This window comes from Cornus florida, unplaced genomic scaffold, assembly GCF_030987335.1.
Source record: "Cornus florida cultivar Cherokee Brave unplaced genomic scaffold, ASM3098733v1 CherokeeBrave_3.0.0_Hap2_scaffold_63, whole genome shotgun sequence".
In the NCBI taxonomy this organism is placed as follows: Eukaryota; Viridiplantae; Streptophyta; class Magnoliopsida; order Cornales; family Cornaceae; genus Cornus; species Cornus florida.
Window position 1 is genome coordinate 83,913 of NW_026775894.1, and position 18,710 is coordinate 102,622.

At 36.6% G+C, this 18,710-nt stretch overlaps 1 long non-coding RNA gene across 5 annotated transcripts; it reads left to right on the top strand.

Moving 5' to 3' along the window:
• Nucleotides 1-4,169: 4,169 nt before the first annotated feature.
• Nucleotides 4,170-15,956, top strand: LOC132292287 (uncharacterized). 5 transcript variants are annotated; one of them, XR_009477041.1, is made up of 4 exons: nt 4,318-4,526; nt 4,678-4,773; nt 13,605-13,705; nt 15,181-15,956. It is a non-coding gene; the product is annotated as an uncharacterized LOC132292287 (long non-coding RNA). The 5 variants fall into 5 exon arrangements; XR_009477040.1 differs by having other exon boundaries at nt 4,319-4,526; nt 13,619-13,705; nt 15,181-15,955; XR_009477042.1 differs by lacking the exon at nt 13,605-13,705 and having other exon boundaries at nt 4,322-4,526; nt 15,181-15,955.
• The last annotated feature ends 2,754 nt before the right edge of the window (nt 15,957-18,710 follow it).

Sequence of the window (18,710 nt, forward strand, 5' to 3'; positions counted from 1 at the left end):
CGCCAAACATCATTTTCATTTTTATCAAGAATAAAACCACCCATTGATGCATCAACCATACCTTTGTGATTATCCGGCAAACTTTCAAAGAAGTATTGGACTAATTGCCACTTATGCATGTCATGATGTAGACATTTCCTAAGCAATTCATTGAATCTTTCCCATGCCTCATGAAACATTTCTCCATCCCCTTGTGAAAACTCTCGAATTGAGGTCCTCATGGCATTAGTCTTAGAAACCGGATAATACTTTTTCAAGAACTCTTGTTGCATTTTTGCCCAAGAAGTTATTGAAAAAAGCCTAAGATTGTTGGACTAATATTTTGTCTTGTCTGTAAGGGTGAATGGAAAAATTTTAAGTCTTAAAACTTCTTCCGACATGTTCGTGTATCTCACGGTGGAACATACTTCAAGAAACTCATCCAAATGCTTATACGGTTCTTCACTTGGAAGTCCATGATAGTTAGGAAGCATTTGAATGGTTTACGGTTTAATCTCATAGTGATGTGTTCTAAATGGTGGCAATTGAATGCAAGTGGGTGCATTGTATTCATTCGGCACATAGTGATCTCTTAAAGCAAGAGGTGGATTCACAATTGGTGGTGCAACATAAACACCTTGATTACCTCGTACTATGGGAGGTTGTGGAGCAAACATTGGCCTCGACATTCCCAATGGAACTTCGCCGTGTTGTTGTGGTTGGTAAGTGAATGGCCTCGGCATGCCTAATGGAACTTACATGTTGTCATGATGCACATTGGGATGGAGGATACCTTGTTGGTCTATGTGACCAAGGTCCTCCACATGGTCTTCATGATGGTCTTCCATTGATGAAATGAATTGACTAGAACTACCTCTTCCCCTAGGATTACGAATAACGGATTTAAGATTAGAATCAAGTGAGACAAGAGTAGGTTTCAATGATTTATACCCATGCATGCACAACAAAACACAAACAAGCAACAATTAACAAACAATCACTTCACCTTCGCAACAATTCAATCAACAAACTTCCTCCACATACAATAATCCCATACTCCCATGCTTTCAATAATATGCAAAGAAAAATAAAATGCCTCCACGCAGGTTCACGATTTATCTAGAAATTGAAAAACAAGCCTCCACGCGGGCCGATGATTTAACTAGAGATTGAGTTTAGGAAGAGCTCACAAAGGGTCCTTAAGCACTTCAAATTATTTTTCAACCTTAGCTTAGCTTTGCAAATTTTTAGCTTTTTAGTTTTTTCCTTACTTTTGCTTAGCTCCTTTGCTTAGAATACTCCCTTGTTCACCTTTTTAGCTCAATGTACCTAGTCAAACAACAACCAACACAATAAGTAACGAAAATAAAAATAAAAATAAAGTAAAGACACGATCAAAAGAGTACTAATTCCTAATTGTTTCCACAAATACGACATTGCCTTCAATCAATCCCCGGCAATGGCACCAAAATTTTGACGAGGCCGCTTGTATACGCCAAAATAATGTAGTAAATGTGCGGTTCAAGAAAAGCCTTTTGGGTCAAGTTTAAATTTATAAAACCCACTACACCACTACTACTAACGTAGGAAGAGTGAGTAGGGATCATCCCAAGGGATTGGTGTCGTATTGGCTGTGAAATCAAGATTAGGGTTAGTAGGTCGAGTGATCAAAGATTAATTGGTGATTTGATTATACTAAAGTGCAATTTAAACTAAAGCAAACAAGTAAATGCAATATAGAGAAAATAAGAGAGAGAGATCTTGGGGTTTAGAGGTCACCACTAAGCATAACATTTCTACACACTTAATGAATAATTAATGAGGGGAAAACATATGTTGCAATATTGGTGTGTGTGTGTTTGGTTGTTTCAATTAGCATGGATGACCAATTAAGTATATATTGTCTAAGCAACATAGTGAAAAGTAAAATATATCAAACTAAGCCATTAATCCTTCCTTTAAGCTCACAATCCAAACACATCACATGGTTAGAGACATATGCTACTTGCATTCAAAAGCATGGAACATCAAACAACAAGCATGGATTGTCCTCCCATCTATGAAACTAAGGCAACTACACTACAACTACACTATAACTAAGCTAATGACATGAAATAAAACTAGTTAAACTAAGGGAGAGGTATAATCCATCAAGAAATGAGTATGAACCATCAAATAAATCACAAGGGCATTATATTAAGCACTATGTATTGACAATCTCTAGATCTATAGCATCAATACACATAAACATGCATCAACAACACAAAAGCTAGAGATAAGCACATGAACATCTAATCTAGCATACATAGACATATAAATAGAATTAAATGATCAATTGGAAGCATTAAACCACACAAATCATTGAATAAACAAGATCCATGTATATATAAATGTCAAAACATGTATTACAACACAAATCCCCTTAAAAATACATCAAGATATAGAAAGCATGCTTAGGGCTAACTCTAGCCCCAAGAGGATGTTTAGCCACTCATAGATGTGCTCCTCCAACCCTCAAGGGTTATCTCCGTGGTAGAAATTGCTCCTCTTCTTGGTGTAGATGGAAGAACTCCCAAGAATGTGTCTCTAGCCTCCTCCTCTCTTTTCTTGCTCACTAAGAATATGAAAATTTCTATCTAGAGTCGTCTTTTGTAAAAGTGGCTCGTAATCTTTATATAGGTAGGTCAAATGTCACACCCAATGGTCTGGGCTCGTACACCAAGGCTCCCTCAATGATTGGACTATGAGACAACTTTTAATGAGCTGAAAATTAAATTAATTCACACTTAAGGAAGTTCGAGCAATCGAACCATTGTTGTGATTGATCGAACATGACTGAGATCTATCAAACATTGGCTGGATCGATCCTTCTTGGTAGTGCCTTTTTGGATAAAGACAAATCTGATATATTTTTGAGATGTTTTGGGAAAGAGACAAAAGTGGTAGGTGGGGGTGGTATAACTGGATAAGATGGAATCTTTTCGATCTATCTAAAGAAAGTTTGATCAATCGAACATTGCGGGATCTTTGGATAAGGACAAAAGAGCTCGGATCCATCTTTAAGTATTGAGATCGATCAATGCTGGATCGATTGAAGAAATTCCATGATCGATCAAACTTGCTGAATTTTCACCACTTACTTTATTTTGCTTTCACTTTGCTCCTTTCTTTGATTCATCTAAGGATTACTTCAATTTTGCTCTTATTTGGCTGAATTAGCTTATTTTGGGGATAAGTGCCTGAAAACGGAAATAACACGAAATCAATCTAAAGCGAGAGAATAAGATAGATAAAGGTCATAGAATACCTAAGCTTAATGGGTTTAAATGTGTACTTTTCAGCGCTCATCAGCAGACCTAACGCAACTTCAGTGATTTTCAAGGCAGTGAAAAGTGAATAAGAGGATCCAGAAGAAGATTCTATTAGAGGAGACTCAGAAGCATCCAAGAATGGGAATACTGAATCTCAAGGATGCCATTTTGTTTTGGAGTGATATTTATCATTAGTAGTGTTGGAATGCATAGTTGAAGATTGTTGCCATCTAGACTTTGGTTACAAACGAGATGAAATATGTTAATATTTTAAAGATCAATTGGAGGAGATTTTATAACCTACATTCTTTGGGTTTATTTATTGGTTTATCGTGTGTTACGGGATTATTATAAGAAATTAGTATTATTTGCTCTTAATCATTGGGTGGACTATACATTGGAAGTGCACCGAGGCTCTTTGCTTTGTAAATAGTATTTTTTTATAGAAAAACTGATCCTTGCTATTAGAAAAGTTTATGTTACTTCTTTGAAAGTAGATGATCACTTGCGCTTTATGTATTGCATTCAGGTTGTGATAATTCAGAGGGAGATGTGAAAATCAAGTACGAAAAATTGATCTCAAAAGTGGTATTGTTTAATGCACATGATACAATAGATAATGATAGACTTCGTGGTGTTTTGTTTGTTATGTGTACTTACTTTTATTTATATTGTGATTATTTATTTTGTTTGGGATGGTGACATAAATATATATCACTACGAGAAATATGGGTTTCAGTGACAATCTTAAAAACTGTCCCTAAAACCTCTTTTTTTTTTTTTTTTTTTTTTTTTCTTATTTTTTTGCAAAGTCTAAATTAACTGTCCCTAAAACCTTCTTTTTTGGCACAATTCTTTTTTGGCACAATCTTTACACCTGTATCTAAAACTTTAAAAACCCCGTCCCCAATTTCACAAAAAATTGTGCGGCAAAACTTGGCGTTTCATTCCTTGTTTGGCGCGAGCAAAATTATAATATATTTAATTATTTTATTTTACAAAAATACATCAAGCTACGTGTTTAATATATCATTACATCCGTATACCTAAAGTCGATCTTCAGCCGACTTCAGTTCTCAACCCGCTTAAGCCCTCACGCCTTTTCCACCCTCGCAGAAGATAGAGGCTAGCTCTTCCACCCTCTTCCACCATCGCAGAAGACAGAGACTCTTCCACCTTCTTCCACAGCAAAGGCCGAATGACCCAATCGTTCCAACAGCCACTCTTAATCATGAGGTTCAACATTTTATTTTTTTTACAATTTTAGGGATTATGCTTCTTTTTTTGATTTTCAGAGAACCCCCATCTTCAATTTGACATTCATATAACCCACTTCAGGTTAATGATCCTCACCATAGGCTTTTTTTTATGCAAATACATGTTGTAGGGTTTCGAAATTGCAAAAGGCTTAACAATCGAAGGGGTAAATTACAAATCTGGTGTCGGCTTGTGGTCTGAGTTTGAATCGCTGTGGGAAATACAGGTTTGAGATATAACGAGTTTGACTTGTTATGTGCTTGTTAAAAAACTCATTATGTGCTTGTTACACTATGAAATCACTTTGACATAATTTGAATTCTGGGTTCTATTTCTATTTTGTTTGTTGTATTGTGTTCAATTTAGGAAAAAAGTCACATTTACAGAAGCGATTCTTTGTTGCTTATGGCTAATGGTAGTAAATGTATGAATTCAAGTTTGCAAACATGACATTTTAACATTTCATTTTTTTTCTAATGTGAATCTCTCTACACTTGGTCGGAAGTTGTGATTGATACTGAATATTGTCAGTGGATGTATAATGCTCCATGTGCAATGTTTTCTTAAAGCCTTTTATTTGTTTAATTTTCTTTTTCTTTAGTTGGAGGATGCGCTGGCCTTACTAGGTTATTAACTTTCTTGTATAATTTGGTATATGCTTGCTTGTTTGCTTGATTGGTTTTCTAACTTGGATTGTTCGGGGTAGTAAAATAAATTCGGGTTTAAATTCATGGTAAATAGTTACACCCTCATATAATTTTTTGGGTCAGTCCCTAGTGTTCCACAGGTTTGTAAGGTGGTGAAAATTTTGAAACTGATATTGGATGTGGTAAATGTACAAGGTGGGGCTTGGGATTGTTCTGGGAACGTTTTTGAATGAGGTGATGAATTGAAAGCCATGGCAGCCTGCGTTTCTTCCTAAGCCATTTTCTAAGACTCGGGCTTAAATACTATGTATAGAGGTCTTTCATTGATCATATGGATATAGTAGCTCTATCTCCTGATTTTCAAATGTATATATAATTTTAATATAGCATACCAACTAAAAGCATAAATATTAAATTCTTTTCCATGATAAATCAGGTTACAAATGATGTAAAAACCACAATTTCCATCTGATTGGAATTTAAGAAACACAACAATCTCTTTTGATTTTAGCAACGACTAAATATCCTGCTGCTTAAAGAACAATGCAATCCAATTAAACCAGTTGATAAGAGTTTGTATGTCTTTTGGGTAGTGAAGCCCAATGTTCATTGTTTAGTGTATGTAATAAGTAAGCTTTTTGAGACATGAAATGCACTGATTCAGTTAAATTTGTAATCTTATATATCAAATTAAACTCTGAGTTATGTATTTATAAATATGTTTGTTCTTCTTTTGACATTGATGAATTAATTAGTTGGTGTACACATGTAAAATTGACTCCTCAAATGCAATGAGATTGCATTAATCTTTCACACTATCTACCTCCTCCTATTAACACCATGGAATGTAAAGTGAAATGGATTTGTGTGCTAGATATTTATATAGTGTTCTTGTTTTTCATTTTACTAGTACTTTTTTTTGAAAAAAAAAAAAAAAAATTCATAGTTGATACTCACACACACATGCCTCCATGGTGGCTTGAACCCTTGACCTCCCTTTGGGATGTAAGGGCCTGATACCGCTAGGCCACTGACCCGTTGGTATTTTTTACTAGTACTTTGCTTTGCTTTGAATCTTAGCTTTAGGATCGAAGAGTAACTTCAATAATAAATATTTAAAGAACCAGTAACTAATTGTAAAGATAGCAATAGAATATGAAGCTGAGAAATTTGAGATATGTGTAAATGTGATATTTTGTAGGATAATGCTGAGGATATTTTGTAGAATAATTCTAGAGATTTATTTTTTATTTTAACGTATGTTTATTACTTATTTATATATATATTAGATTAACATATGAAATCTGAATAGCATCCCAGACTTCAAAATCAGTTTTCAACTGTTGTGTTGGTTTACTGTTCTTGACCGGAAATGTCGACACCCATATATAAGCTCAACCTTCAACTTTCTGCTGCTCTTGGCCACTCAAAATGAATGCCAAGCAGGCATGGATATCTGTAACACTTACTTTAAATCCTCTCTTCTTTGTCTTGCCTTTTTTTTTGCTGGTGTTGGAAGTTTGATTTTGTAGTGGTAGATGAAACTTTTGCAGATATATAGGCCTTTTTCTAAATCTAGTGATAGGATTGTCAGCATCTTTGAAATGTTAATTTCAGTAGTAGAGATAAATTCGAATTGATAAATCATTAATGTGTTCACTGACTATTAATGAGTTTAGAATAATAAAGTGTGTCTAATTATTGTTGTTGATCTAAATATAGTTGCTGATCCCACCAAGCTTTAGGCCAACCTGTGCCCGTTGACAGTCCCAGCTTAAGACAAGAACTTTTCAATTCCATGAGTGCAGAATGAGCTGAAATGATGGCAGCTTTCAGATTACTAAATAGTGCATGGAAAGATAATGTTATAATATATATATATATATATATATATATTCTGTAAATTTCAAGCACAAGGAACCAAATTGTTCAGGACCTGTATTTTTTTTCTTTTTCTTTTTCAGATCTTCCATTTTTTGGGTGAAGCAGTTGTTTTCTAGTGGGTAAAAATCATAAACAATATGTATATATATATATATATATATATTGTGTTGTTTGTAGTGAATGATTCTGCAACTAGATTTGGTTTCAACTTTCTTGAGAAGTCTACACTGTAATACTTGTTGTTTTTCTGGTTCTATTGTTTCATAGACAATTGCTAGAATATAAACTGTTTTGGACAAATATATAACACTTACAAGAACTGGGTGAAATATTTTTGGCCTTTGAAGTCTATTAAGGGATTTTTGGCTGCACAAAATAGATTTTAGTTTGGAATTATAATTATGTGAAATTTGAATTTAATGGGTCCAACTTACTTCATCATCATATTTTTTCTTTCTTACTTTATTTATTTTTTTTTTTATTTATTTTTTCTTGACAACTTGTACTCTTTTCTATATAAGATAGTTGGACTAATGATTGTTTTAGTTTTATAGTAGAATTTTCCTTTTAGTCTATTTGGTAATTTTCTCTTTGACTCCAATTTGAATTTAATAGATTTTAGTTTGAAATTATAATTATGCGAAATTCAAATTTAATTAGCTAGCATTCATATATTATATGTACTATTATGTGTGAAGTGTGAACCCCTTTACTTTTCCATCTTTCATTAATGAAGGTGACATTATATAATAAGTTGCTGATCATTTTTTTTTTAAAAGAAGAAATGTATTTCTCTTGTAATTATTATGTTAGAATTTCCGTATGGTTGAAGGTTGTCGGTGCTTGTGAATCTCAATTGTTAACAATTATTAGGGAAAGATTATATATATTTTTTGTAGGGTTCAATTATATACAAGAAGGCTCTCATGCGGTCCAAAATAATGGACTTTTCAACAGACCAAAAGTCAATTAGGAAAATTACACTTTATTACTTTATCAGACCTAACCATAACTAATTTACCATAATTATATTTGTGACATAAAATTTGAGGGAAAATGTTATGCGTGAAAAAGTAAATGGGAATGAAATTGAGCAAATTGCCAAAATTTGGAGATTTTTCTTATTTCAGTTTCAGTATTGAGCTATCGAGTTCCAAAAAATCCAAATTTAGAGACCTTTTATTGTTTCCATGGCACAATTAAGCAATATATGCTTTCTGTTTGAGACTCCATTATTAGAGGTTGTGCTTATTCACAAACCCTAAAAAATTGGTATCTTTTGAACCAAAAAAAAAAAAAAAAAAAACTAATTCATGAAGTGTGGAATAATGGGTCGATGAAAAAAATAATAAATAAAATATAAATAAGAGACCAACAGTCAAGCCATCAAGGTAAAAAAAAAAAATAAAGAGAGCAAAAAAATAAATAAATCAAAGTGCAAAAAGAAGATAGAGAAAGAGATAATGATCTGGATCCGATTTTAGAGAATGAATATGGTAGTTGTGTTGTGGCTGTAGTAGTGAAGATGGTGGCTGTGATGTTGTGGTTATGGCGGTAGTGGTTGAGATTGCAAGGATGATGGAAGAGATTAAGGAGAGAGAGATTGAATAAATGTATTGGCTAATTATAGTAAATTAACTATGGTCAGGTTTGATAAAGTAATAAAGTGTAATTTTTCTAATTGACTTTTGGTGCGTTGAAAAGTCCGTTCTTTTAGACCGCGTGAGAGCCTACCTGCAATTATATATATTTAGTTTTTTGTTTATATTTGATATACATTTTTCTTCTTCTTTTTATGTGTGTGTGTGTGTGTGTGTTTGGGCAGTTACATGGATAAGTCTTGGATTCATTATCACGCTAGGGGTAGTGTAAAGTATTTTGACGGCATACACGACTTCATTGATGTGGCTAGCCGTCATGCAGAAGTAGACGGTAGGTCCCAATGTCCATGTCGTCATTGCAAAAATACAACTTATCGTCAAATTGAAGAAGTTAAGCAGCATCTCTTGAGTAATGGGATGGACAAGGGGTATACCAATTGGATATATCATGGGGAGGCCTGTCAAAGCAACAATAATGTTAATATTGATGCTAATGTCAGTAGGGAAAATGTCCACGATGAAGATGGAAATGTAGATAATGTGTTTGAATTGTTGGATAACATACAAATAGGAAACTTCACCAATATACAACAACAAGAAGATTCGCCTAAAGTTGATGTTGGAGGAGGAAGCTTTGATAGATTGTAAAATGATGCACAATGTGAATTGTGGCTAGGTTGTAAAAAATACTCTAAGTTGTCAGCAATATTAAAGTTATTCCATGTGAAGGTTACAAGCCGAATGAGCAATAAAGCATTTGACATGATGCTTGATGCATTTAAGGATATGCTTCCCAACAACAATGTGTTACCAAAGTCTCATTACGAGACTAAAAGCTTGTTGCGAGACTTGGGACTTGGATATGATTGTATACATGCATGTAAACATGATTGTGTTCTATTTTGGAAGGAGAATGCAGGTAAAGAAAATTATCCAAAGTGTGGTGTATCGAGGTATAAACCTCATGAAGGTAAGGGTAAGAAAATCCCTTAAAATGCTCTCCAGCACTTCCCTTTGAAATCAAGACTTCAACAATTATTTATGTCAAAAGACACGGCCTTCGACATGTGGTGGCATAAAGAGAAACGTGTGAATGAGACAAATGAGTTAAGACATCCAGCTAATTCAAAAGCTTGGGAGGATTTTGATAGATTCCCTAAGGTTTCGTCTAAGAGTTCTTTCAAGTGAATTTATGTCAATTGGCGAGTCGATTGTGGGTAGGGAAAGTGATCTACGGCCAAACATCAACAACACATAATATAATCAACACAATATTTCATCACCATCAACTCCACATACGATGTTCCCTTTCTCCTTAATTATCAAGACAGAAAGTAAATGGCCACGACAAGGACCGATGCTTGCAATTGAAAATAAACAGAAAAATAGCCTCGACAAGGGCTTCTTAACTTAATATTGCTAAATTCTAATCACATGCACGATACTAACAAATTCAAAACTAGAGAGTCGAAGAACTTACCTGGGGGCCTCTAGACTTACAAATTTGCTAGCATTCCCTCGGCGAGCATCAAGTCCCTAGAATCTCACAAACAACTTACAACACAACGATAGTCAAAATCACACAAGAAATATTCACAAATCACAATATTAACAATCAAACCAAAGTTAACCCTAGAACCTCGGTTGCTAAACCATTTGCAGTCCCCGGCAACTATGCCAAAAATTGATAGGTATGACACAATTATAAATCAACCTTTGCAATAGCACAAATCATTGTAAAATAGGGTTATTGGTCAGGTAAGTCGAACCACAGGGACTGCTAGTTTATGGCAACCTAGGTGTCTATAATCATTTTTAGAATGATGAAGGGCTGTAGAGATTTGTTGGTTTGTCACTATAATTATAAATTGAAAAATGCAATAAACAATAATTTGTAAGTAGTTTAGAAGAAGGAGATCTGGGTAGAGAGGGCTAGGGAAGTGAATTCACCACCTATAATATAAACATGCTAGAATATGATTTAATTGGGAAAAACAACATAAATAGATGGCCATGACAAGTAGTTACTCATGGTTACTACATTATCTTCAAGAAGTTCATAAAATCAATGGGCAAGAATATTCTATCAAAGATGTACATGCTTAGCTACCTAAACTAAAGTGTAGTTTCATACATGCTCACTAAGCTAGAGATCATCAAGCCTTTAATCACTTGGTAAGGGCACATAGAGCTGAAAATTAAAAATAAACCATCAAAGGGAGAACTTAAGCTATGGCCTATCAAATTTCTCAACAGCATGCCATTAAAACCATTCCATAATCTCGTCTTCATGGTCACCATGAAAATGTAAACCATATAACCATGAGACCCTACATTCTAAGACAAGAAATAAATTCAACAATGTTATTTATATCAATATCAGTTCATTACATCAAGTGTAGTTCTAGACTATAGAACAACCACAAAAATACATTGTTTTCCCAAAAATAGAATCAAAATTCGAACATGCTTACAATAAGGGGCTTCATCACCTCCCAAGATAGGGAGTTAGTTGCTCATAGATGCAAGGATTGAAGGAGAAGAAGAAGTTCCACCCTTCATTTTTGCACCTTAAACAAGCTAGAACTCAAGAAGCCTTAAAATACTACTCTCTCTCTCTCTATCTTGGTCCTAAAATGTGAGATATGGCAAAATACAAGCCTCACCCCTTTTTATCCACCCAAAATCTACCCTCTCTCCCTTCCATCACGAGCTCTCTCCTCTAGAGCAATTAGAGCCACAGAAAATTACTTAGGAGACAAGATACAGCTTGAATTAAGGAGCAAGTGACCTGCTGTCTATAGATCGGCGGGCGCCCGCGGGGGCTTACATTTCCTAAGATGGCTACTGGTATGTTTGGCGGGCGCCCGTAGGAGCTCGGCGGGGGCCCACGGGAGCTCAACGGGGCCTCGTGAAACTAGGCAAAAAGATGGGTATTTGGTGGGCGCCCGCGAGGCCTTGTGACTGCAACATATCAAAGCTTCGCGCGAACCCCTCCACGCTGATCCATCGACGCGATTACCATTATGAGCATTATGGCACAAACTCCACACATACGACAACTTACGAGGTTTGGTCCAGACAATGGCTCCCCGGCAACGGTGCATCTACTTCAAGAAAAGATTGTCAAAACCGCTTCTTTAATCATATTCGGGGAAACCGACCTAAAACAAGACAGAGATACACAAATAAAGTAAAACTGTACATTAAGCTCCACTAATGGACTTAAGTAATGCAAGTAAGGGCGCTTGAATATGCAATATTTGGCGCTTATCACTTTCACTCTCATTCCATCCTTCATCCATCTCCTTCCATCTCCATCCTTCATCCATCTTCCTTATCCTCATCATCTTCTATTGCCAAGCAGAAGGGAGCTTTTGGGTCTTCAACTTGGGGTAAGTTTTCTTTTCCCTTTCTTTTAATTTGTGGTTCAATGGAGGCCAGAATTGTATATTGGGAAGATTGGTGACTATTTGGAGGTTGTAGATTGTCATTTGCCTGTCCAAAATTTGGGGTCTTCACATCTCTAATACCCTTTTGTCGCTCTTCCCAATTTTTGTGCACGCCAGGTGTTTGTAAAAATTCCTAAACCAACTTTTTCACTCAAATGGCACCCAAAACATCTTCAAAGTGCGCTTGCTCCTCTGAGAGCCCTTCTGAGAAGGCTCCCACGCGAAATTGGGCAAATTGGCCAATCGAAACCGAAGCCAAATTTGACATCCAAAATGGTTTCGACAAGAATCCGGACACGGCATGGGCAGTCTGCGAATTGATGGAGCGTAGCCTCGAATCTCTTTTCAAGCCACGCACTAGTGCTTACTATCCATGTGTGGTCCGCCTGCTTTATGCAAACATGTTCCATTCATGTGCAGAGCCGGATATCATTAAGACGACCATTGATGGCGAGGCTTTTGAATTTAACCTTAATAATCTTGCTGCGACTTTGGCTTACCCACTGGCATCGCTAATGGATGATGTAGGCTTGCCTCTATATGGAGAAGCTCTAACTGGCCTAACATTGTCTAATATGGTGAGCAAAATCTACCACAACCAATATACCGCCAATCGAACCACCCGCACCAATAAATCATTCTTATCATGCCGATTGTGGTTTGTGGACTCAGTCCTGGCCAAAAACGTCCTTTATGTGCCGGAACATTCCGAGCGTAAGGGGATCTTTTTGCAAGCCCTCTATGCTGTTGAGAATGAGCTTTAGTTTTGTATCCCGCAGCTTGTCTGGGACCAAATCCTCCAGATCTATAATGCCACCACTTGGGCATTTTCATACCCATATCTTGGTGAGGTCGAGCAATGCCACCACTTAGGCATTTCCATTCCCATATCTTGTCACACGGCTGCTCAAAAACTCAGGGTTCCAAGCACCCCGTCATGAGGAAAAAAATAAGGACTATGCAGCTTAAGACGTCTCGCCAAGCCCGCATTAGGGATGAGTTGGATTGGGGTGCTCCGACTCCCCCTGTTGTTGATGCCCCTACTGCTCCGGCTACTCCTGTTTCACCACCACCGGATGTTATGACCCGAGCTGATTATTTTAATCTCAATGCTTGCCTTAATGCATTTCACATGGACCTTAAGAACATTGAGAGCACTGTTAAGGCGACTTAGGAGAGTCAGCAGGTTTTGCAAGCCATGCTCTAGACATTGATTGACCGTGCACCTGACGCACCTGGTGGATCATCTTCTACTCCGATGATGGAGTGGTTTATGTTTTTAGTTTCTATTTTTCTTTCTCGTAGTACTTTTTAGATTTATTTTGGTGTCGCGTTTGGCATTTCCTTTCCAGTTCCTATTTTGAACTTTTAACTGAACTCTTTTGCTGCTTTGCATGGATTTTGGTTTTTAGATAAATAAATTGCAGTTATTTTTATTCATTTTTAGATTCATATGATATTAGCTGTGTATAGATGTCTTTTGACAGGTTTTTGAAATCAAGTTTTGGGGCATGCTCCTGGAATTCACGAGGTGGCTTATTTTTGCACCGCCACTGAATTTCCTCCTTCACTTGGTATTATTGTTCTGTGTACCCTCTTTTCTATTCCATTTTCATTCTTTGTCTTCTCACATTGAGGACAATGTGACATTTAAGTTTGGTATTATTACATTTTTGATATTACATTTTTGCTCACATGACCTTAACTTGACTCATGTAAATTAATAAAATCATTTTGTTGGAAGCAATGACAGTGTAATCATGGAACTCGTTGGAAATTAAACATGTGTTTAATACTTTGTGTATAGAAGCCAAGATAGTTTTGAAAATAAAAGAAAAATCTAAAATGACCATGTTAATTCACGTTGGTTTGTATAAATGCTTCAATTAGATTTTCATCAGATTTCTTACTCTTCTATGCTTCACATTGCACAGATGCACATCGGAAATCTAATTGTGAGGTATGCAACCTAATTGTGAGGTATACAACCTAATTGACCTTGACCTTGACTCAGTTGATTTAAATTGATGACCCTGATGAATAGAGACCTTTGGCATGAAAATAAAAAATGAAAAAAAAAAAAAAAGCTATTTTGAAATGAAATAAATATTGATAATAGCCAGTTTAAGTTCATAGCCTTACCAACTTGAGTCATTAAGCCCTAGGAGTGTCTTTACACTTGGCACCCTAAAGCCATCTGGTTTGGGAGTTGTTGGCCTGACGCTTGCTACATGGGTTGGTTAGAATGCTTAAGGGACTTAGGCACTGCACAGTCATTCACAAAATAAAAATAAATAAATATGGTTCGTTGGAGTTCGTAGCCTTGCCAACTCGAGTTATTAAGCCTTTGGAGTGTCCTTACACTTGGCACCCTAAAGCCATCTGATTTGGGAGTTGCTAGCCTAACACTTGTTGTATGGGTTGGTTAGAAAGCTTAAAGGACTTCAGCATTGCACGACAATACAAAAAATAAATAATAATAAAAAAATAAATAAAAAATAAAAAATATTGTAGTTGAATAAATTCATGTCTTAGTGACCTTATTTAAAAGGGAAATTCAATGATTTGAAACTTGTGTTTTGAAATTGGAAAAAGAGGGTAAAAGCCACATCTTGGGAATCCGGTTCATTTTCATTGAAGTAGAGTTGATTTCTATTAAAGAGATGACAATTGAAGTATTTATATGGACTATAATGTTGATGCATAAGATTTGAAATATGTTTAGCCATTTTATATATCAAGGCTTCATATATGCAAAGTAGTTTTCTTAATGATCTCATTTTCAACTTTCTGTCTGTTCCAAGTTACATTTGAGCTTTGTAGGTATTTTCTTGCTCCATAATTGATGCATGTTGATAGCTTTTCAAATGTTGTCATTTTGTCTAGAGTTTTATTTTTTATTTTGCTATGGGACTAGCAAAATGTAAGTTTGGGGGTGTGACAAGCACTAAATATTGCATATTCAAGCGCCCTTATTTGCATTAGCTAAGTCCATCAGTTGTTTATAATGTATATTTAGCTTTATTTGTATATTTCTGTCTACTTTCAGGTTGGTTCCCCCGAAAATGGTTAAAAGTGAGGTTTTGAGAAACTTTTAAAGAATCAAAGCACACCGTTGCTGGGAACCGTCATTTTGGCCAAGCCATGTGATTCATCGAGCTTGTGAGTTTCGCTACATAGCACTTAGGATGAAGACCGTGTCAACGGACCGATCCAAAGTGGTTCAAAGGAGGGGTGAAAGCATTAAAGCCAGGCTCCCGCGGTCGCCCACATCAGATCCGCGAGCGCCCGCCAAACCATCCAGTGAGCTCATCAACCCCGTGGGCGCCTGCCAATTCATCCAGTGGCCATCTTTGAGGTTCCAAGCACCCGCGGAAGCCCGCCAGACAGCAAACAAGCCAACATGGCTCCTTCTTTCCCTACCAAATGTTATCCCCTTTGTTAGGGGATTTCTTGGATTTTGTCTAGGAACTTTAGAGCCATATATTGAGAGTTGATAGAAGGCTAAGGTGGATATAATAGAGGATGGTTGCATGGTATAAGGATATATACATTTTTGTGAAGTTGAGAGAGAGAAATATTGAGTTCTTGAGGGTTTGTGTATTTTGGGTCCTCTAGGTGCGAAAATGAAACGCTTCTTCACTTTTTCTCCCTCCTCTATTGTTCCTATGGGTAATTAACTCCCTATCTAGGGAGGTGATGAAGCTCTCTCTTGTAAGCATGCTTTAATTTCATTTAATTTGGGAAATGATTCATGTATATGGTAGTTCCATGATTTAGAGCACTTTATATTTTGTAATGGATCTTAATTTATATAAATGATTATGTTGAATCTATTATCTTGTCTTAGATTATATGTTCACATGATTGTATGGCTTGCATTTTCATAGTGAGAATGGAAATGAGATTATGGAATAGTTCTTATTGGCATGTTGTATGAGAAGCCTGTTAGTCCATTGCTTAGGCCTTCCTCTGATGGATTTTATCTTGATTCTTAGCTCCATATGCTATCACCATAGTGATTAAGGGGTTTGATGGTCCCTAGCTTAGTGAACATGTCATAGCTACACCCTAATCTAGGTAGTTCTAGCATGTGGCACTTTGAGGGATTATACTTAAGTCTTGATCCTATGAATTTCTTGAGGATAATGTAGCAATCTAGTATTGCTACATATCATTGCCATGTAGTGAAATTGTTTCCCAAGTTAATAGCAATTTAGTATGTTTATAGGATTGGTAGTGGATTCACTTCCCTAGTCCTCTCCACATTATTTTCATCTCTTTAATTTCTTTCAATTTATTATTTTATGCACATTTCAATTCCTAGCTTTAAGTGACAAATCAAACACAACTTTATACTTCTTTCATCAAACTAAAAGTAAATTTTAAAAAACTTGGTTACCATAAGCTAGCAATCCCAGTGGTTTGACTTACCCGACCAATAGCCCTATTTTACAATGATTTGTGCTATTGCAAAGGGTTGATTATTATTGTGATAGTCGTTGACCGATCAATAGGCTCGACTGCTGTCGGGATTCCTGTGGCATCCAGCACAGGTTACCTATCTTCGATTGGTGCATGCGTTTTACCGCACTTTGCTGCTACATCCGGGCGATGATGCCCATGATGGTGAGGATTTCTTCACAGCCACTATCGAGGGAGTAGAGCTGATAGTGGACTATACAACTATAGCGAAAGCTTTGGGCTACCACCATAGATGCCCTGCTGCTCTCCAGGGCCAGTTTCCACCGATTCCCCTTGGCCTTTCTAGGGAGTCTATGGTCAGAGCTCTTGGCTAGGGGAGACACTCTACTACTCTGGAGATGATCCAAAAGTTATAGTTTCTGAGACATTTCTGGTTCTTAGATACGGTCCTTGTGGTCAATGTTTACCCTATCAGACATAAGATAGGGTGATGCACAGAGATGGTGGATGCACATTGTGCATTCCACGCCGACTACTGGGTGTCTATACCCCAATTGGTGTTTATGCAGCTGCGCTAGCTTTGTAATGATATGAGAGAGGCCCGACGCCTTCCTACCCATAACTTGGAGTTCCCTAGGCTGGTCACTCGCCTGATGGAGATCTCGGGAGTTCCCATACTCCCAAATGAGGCTACAGTTACAGTTTTTACCCAGTACCATTTCACTCAGTAGAATAACGTCTAGGGGCATAGGCCTAAGACCAGATGTCCGGAGTAGGGGGTTGACGATGAGATTCAAGAGGATCGACGACGATTGGATGCCGAGGCACGGGGTGTGCCACATATGCTGCATGTGCCACCTTATCCACCTCCACCTACTATTCTTTCAACCGACCGTGCCGATGCAGTGATGGTGGGGTAAGATGAGGACCATGATGATAAGGCTACAGAGGATGAGATAGATCTCTCCGATAGCCAGGCCCCACCAAGGAGGAGGCCCGTTCCTGCAGCCCAGCCTAAGAGTTCTTCTCAGGCTGAGATTAAAGTTTTACAGGCACATGTGACAGAGCTGTAGGATGGACAAGCAGTGCTGCAGTAGATGCTATCTGCGCAGCAGAGCATTTTAGAGGAGTTATTACGCCGCACTCCTTCCACTCCATCTACATCTACTGATACTCCTTCACCACAGATAGATTAGCTATCTAGAGCTTTTCTATATTTTCTTTTGTTAGATAGTCACTTCTGTTGACCAGGGCAGTCTTTTGGATGTATTTATTTCTTTATGCTGTATATCTGCCCTAAGTCTGTTATTTTGAAAGCATTGTACTGATCTTTATCATTTATATTGATACTTTTTGCCTATACTACCATTGTGTTAATATTTGCGCTACATGTGATATTTCTTTGTTATTACTCCATATGCTTGATACTCTGATTTATGTTAGAGTTTGTTGATTTTGCCAAATATTACATATTAAGTTTGGGGGTGATTTCTCTATTTACCCTTTTGTGCTTCATTTTGGTCTATCTTTACTAGTCTGCTTGTATGGTAATATCTTTCTAACTCTTTTTTATTCTCACATATTGAGGACAATGTGCATAATAAGTTTGGGGGTAAGGTAAATTGGGAGAAATTTAAACTTTGCTAACACAAGGACATAATATGATAGTTGATGTTATAAGCATGAGTTTGAGTCTATTGATTGTCATATATTCTGCTTGCAATCTAATGTTGGATAGACATGATTTGTATGCTAAAATACTATGAATAGTGATTCTTGCAAATTTTTGAAATCAATTGGTGGCCCGTGGTCCACTCTGTTAAGATGATCCTTGTTTAATGAAATTAATCTCTGAGATGCTACACTTTGTACATATTCACACTTGCATGAATTTTGTGGGGTAAACACTAGAAGTCTTGTTTTGTTTTGAGTTAAACTGAGATGTGCAGGTAGATTTGATAATTTTGATAACCAATATATAGAAAAAATTGGTATGTATGCAATGCAATAAAGGAAAAAAATCTTCACCAATGTGAATAAAAGAAAATAGAAAAAAATTAAGAAAAGAAGTAAAAAAGGATCAAGTTCAGGTCTGTACCTAGATTGTTTGAGCAATTAAGTCCTTAGGGGTGTGTTTTAACACTTAATGCCCTA